We start from the raw sequence: 4,742 nt of genomic DNA on the forward strand, positions 1-4,742 counted from the left end.
AATGAGATACCAATTTCTGTGCATATACCCTATGCTGGAAAAAATTAAAAACTCTGAATATACCAAGTTTTTTTTTTTTTTGCGGTACGCGGGCCTCTCACTGTTGTGGCCTCTCCCGCCGCGGAGCACAGGCTCCGGATGCGCAGGCTCAGCGGCCATGGCTCACGGGCCCAGCCGCTCCACGGCATGTGGGATCTTCCCGGACCGGGGCACAAACCCGTGTCCCCTGCATCGGCAGGGCGGACTCTCAACCACTGCGCCACCAGGGAAGCCCTATTCCAGGTATTTTTAAAAATATGGAACAACAGGACTTATTCACTGTTGGTGAGTGTGTAAATCGGTGCAAATATTTTGAAATATTGGCAATATCTTCCATTAAATTTAAACATACACATGCCTCACAACTCAGAAATTCTAATCCTGGTATATACCCTAGGGAAATATGATTATATATGTCCCAGAAGATAGGCACAAGAATATGTATGTCAGCATTGACTGGTAACAGCAACAAACTGGAAACACAAATATCCATTAACAGTAGAATGGATAAATAAACTTGTGGTAAAATTTCAATCAAATTAATAATATAAATCAAAAAAATAAACTAGAGCAACACACAATAATGGAGATGGAATTAGCCAATATAATGTTAAATGAAAGTAGAAATTCTCAAAACAATGGGCAATGGATATGTAGAGATGGGACTTCAGGGGTGCTGTTAGTGTTTATATCCCAACTTGTTTGATTATTCTATGAATGTCCACTTAATAATTACTCATTATACTGTACATTTAAAAGTATTTTTCTTTATATATGCAATATTTTACATTTTTATGTTTATAAATAGTTTTAAATGAAAGGAGTTCATATTATACATGTCTTTATAAAAGAACATACTGACAATAACATTATTAAACTTGACACAATAAATAAAAACTTCAAGATTTCATAACAAATATATTGTGTCTAAGAATTTAGGTCTTTTGCTATTTGTAATAATATTCAATGCTTTTTAGAACAGTACACTGCCTCCTCATGACTTAAGTGATAGTAAATTTAAAACAAAATTTCTTTTTTGACCTGCACATCTTAAAAGTTAAAGCCAACAGAGTTGGTGAAACTCCAAATATATGAATAACAGTTTGTGGTATCTTTTCAAGTCTCAATTACAATTGATTTAGTTCATCTATTCTGATAAAAATACACATTATCATTATTTCATAAGTATAAGTTAATAAGGATAAATTATCCATTAGGGAAAGAATGTTTTCTATGACTCTATTTTTAAAAATGGGACAGATTAATCCTATTAGTCTGAGAGGCCACTATGTAATATTGGCCATGCATTCTAGAATACTTTGTTTTGTTGGCATAGGTGATTAGGAATGTACATAGAGACATCTTTACAGGTCTGTTCAGTCAAAAGCAAGTAATTTTTTTCCTCAGAATTGACTGAAATGATTAGTGATCTACATGCTTTGAGATTTTGTAGTTCATTTGTGCTTTTGGGGAAAGATGAGAAGTATGGCAGGAAAAAACACAAACTTTGGAATCATATAGAACTGTGGTTCTGGGCAAGTTACCCATTTTTCTGAGCCTTAATTTCCTTATCTATAAAAAGGGGGATAATATTAGGGACTTTTCAGGTTTCTTGTGGGCATTTACAATGAAAAAGTAATTTATGACATATGATAAACACACAATAAACATCAGTTACCCACTTTCCAGTTACGATCTTTTCCAACCCTTTGACTGTGTATCTAATTTAAATGGAAATTTTTCTATTTAAAATTTAGTATATTTGCATCATATAAAAATATTTCACCCAACTAATTTTGGAAATGCTAGAAATAGAAAATAATATTAAAAAGAAACAATGTTACAGTCAGGCATTTTTACAAATACATGCACATATGACAAACTTCAACTTGTATCCAATTCAATGGCATATATTGATTACCATTTCCTTTCTTCAAGCTATTTAGGAAAAAGGCACAAATCTATCTTGAGGAAAATCTGATGATCCTCAACCATTCTAAGGCCAACAGTGATATGCAGTAAAAAAATAAAAAATAAAAAAAGAAGACTGGACTAAAAATCAGACAAGGTGGTTTCTAATATTATGAATTCCACTAACTAGTTATGTGACTTTGTACAGTTCATGTGTCTTCTCTGAGTATCAGATTTCTTAACTCTAAAATGGGGCTAACAATATCTGCCTTGCCTCTTTTACAAGATTCTTATAAGGATCTAAAGAGAAAAGAGAGGACTTCTCTGGTGGTCCAGTGGTACAGAATCCACCTTACAATGCAAGAGACGCGGGTTTGATCTCTGATCAGGGAACTAAGATCCCACATGCTGTGGGGCAACTAAGCCCATGTGCCACAACTACTGAGCTCGTGTGCCTCAACTAGAGAGCCTGCGTGCCACAGCTACAGAGCCCACCCACTCTGGAGCCTGTGTGCCATAACTAGAGAAGAGGAAAAAATCCACATGCCGCAACTAGAGAGAAGGCAGCGCGCCGCAAAGAGCCTGCGCACTGCAACGAAAAATTCCGCATGCCTCCACGAAGATCCCACGTGCTGTAACTAAGACCCGACGCAGCCAAAAATAAATTAAATAAATAAATAATAAAAAATAGAGAAAAGAGTGAAAAACGACATCTAATTAGGAACCTACATCCCTTTGATTTAATTAAAAAATAAAAGATATCTGGTAATACTGGACAAGAGAAAAAAAGGGAGCATTCACTTTAAATATAAAATAAATTTCCTTCTGAAAAGTCTTTTCTAAAACACAGAAAGGATTTTAAAATATAAATAAATAACCTACACTTTACATAAGCAAACCTTACAGATTTCAGAGTAGAAAATGGAGCCAAGCCCTGGGCAATTCACAAAGTCCTCTGAAACACAGCGTTTCATCTACAAAATAAAAGGGTTAGAATAAAAATTTCTCCAAAGTTCTTTCCAACTTAAACTTTCTTACGATTTCATTTAAGGAAGAGCTTTAGGGCTTCCCTGGTGGCGCAGTGGTTGAGAGTCCGCCTGCCGATGCAGGGGACACAGGTTCGTGCCCCGGTCTGGGAGGATCCCACATGCCGCGGAGCGGCTGGGCCCGTGACCCAGGGCCGCTGAGCCTGCGCGTCTGGCGCCGGCGCTCCGGGGGGGGAGGGCCCAAAAGGGGAGGGGGCCCGCGAACACAAAAAAAAAAAAAAAAAAAAAAAGGAAGAGTTTTAGTAATTGGAAAATGACCGACACTTTACATCAGCATAATAAGATCTCTTTGTGAACCAGAAGGCAGGATAAAATGAGTGAAACAGAACCTGAAATATTAGACTAGTTTAATCAGAATTACCAATTTTAATGGTTGCAAATCTACAAAACATCTGTACAATGCTTCTCTCTAAATGAAACAATCTAGGTGAAAGCATTTTGGAAGCCGTAAGATGCTATGTGAATGTAAAGTATTATTGACATCATCATCTTCTTTGCTTGAGCCCATTTCAGCTGCACCAGGCATCCAGGATGGGCATGGAGGGGAGGAAGGAAGAGGAAAGAGGAAGAGGATTTGCTTTTCTTGTGTTCTAGTTTCCCCTTGTTCCCTGAGCATGTATGTCTGTGATGTAATACAAGCATTTTTTCCCCAAACATTAAAAGGTAGTTACTTCCTAATACATAAATAGACAAATAGACAGTTAGGTCTTTTTGTGTGTTTAGGCTAAAGATATAGTTACTTTAATTTCTCATTTCTTGATTTGAGACATTTTTAAACAAAGCAGGTGGTAGGGTATGTATTTTACCATTGTATCCAGTATTTTCCATATACTAGCTTATTTCTTTTCTAAAATAAGCTATCATTTGAATAACTGGAAAGTGCTTTAAAATAAGAATTGCTAGTTATGAGTCACTGCAATGATAGACAGCTTGACAGTGTTATTTGCATTTGGCCATGAGAGAAACTGAGGGGATTGAGACAGAGGTAGAGCAAGAACTAGACCTCCCAGGCTGTCTGCAGAATGCCAAACCTCTGGGAAGGAGTAATAGAATTGTAGTTTGGAAGATGCCTGAAGACGGACAAACCTAGCTGCCTAGGCACCTAAAAATCCTCAGCAGATAAATCTGTGTCTTCATGACCTGGCTCAAGGGCTTATTGGAAGTTGCTTGTTTAAATTGAATGTTAATTTGCAAGAACCTTTTGGGAAATCATTGTGACCAATTACGAATGAGATCATTAAGAAGGAAAGCTGGGACCAACGTGGATACCCCGGGAGGTCACTCTCCCCGGGCTCTGTCCTGGTGGCGTAGGGGAGCATAGGGCTCTGCCCCATGATGTACAGTCCCTTTCCACAACGTTGGAGATGAAGCCGGGCCTTGAGTCTGCGCCTGCATATTCCTACAGCTTCTCAGAGTCCTGTGGACAACGACTGAGGAGACAAACCATGCAGGAAAACAGCTCTCTAGAGCAGCATATCTGAATCTAGGTTGATCCGAAGTGAATGAAAAATTTGTTTTAATCAGTTTGGGTGTACTACTGGATTAAAGCTCTTACCTGCCTTGTTTTGCAAAAAAAAAGAAGGACAGCTGGGCTTAGCATGTGCTTGAAGTCGTATTTTCATCAGAACTCATCTCCCTCCTAAAAGAATGATTGTTAAACAGTGCATCTTGGCCTGGGGATTGGGGTGGAGGTGGGGATTGGAGAGAATCTTGCTTTCCTTTTTTTTTTCTCCTCTAATTTCTAGC

At 38.0% G+C, this 4,742-nt stretch overlaps 1 non-coding gene across 1 annotated transcript; it reads left to right on the forward strand.

The window, feature by feature from the left end:
* The first annotated feature begins 4,252 nt into the window (after positions 1–4,252).
* On the forward strand, positions 4,253–4,457 carry LOC114886248. The gene has a single exon (XR_003791258.1). It is a non-coding gene; the product is annotated as a small nucleolar RNA SNORA73 family (small nucleolar RNA).
* Positions 4,458–4,742: the final 285 nt, after the last annotated feature.

The sequence above is a fragment of the Monodon monoceros genome, unplaced genomic scaffold (genome assembly GCF_005190385.1).
Source record: "Monodon monoceros isolate NGI ecotype Baffin Bay Population unplaced genomic scaffold, NGI_Narwhal_1 Super_Scaffold_6, whole genome shotgun sequence".
Classification (NCBI taxonomy): Eukaryota; Metazoa; Chordata; class Mammalia; order Artiodactyla; family Monodontidae; genus Monodon; species Monodon monoceros.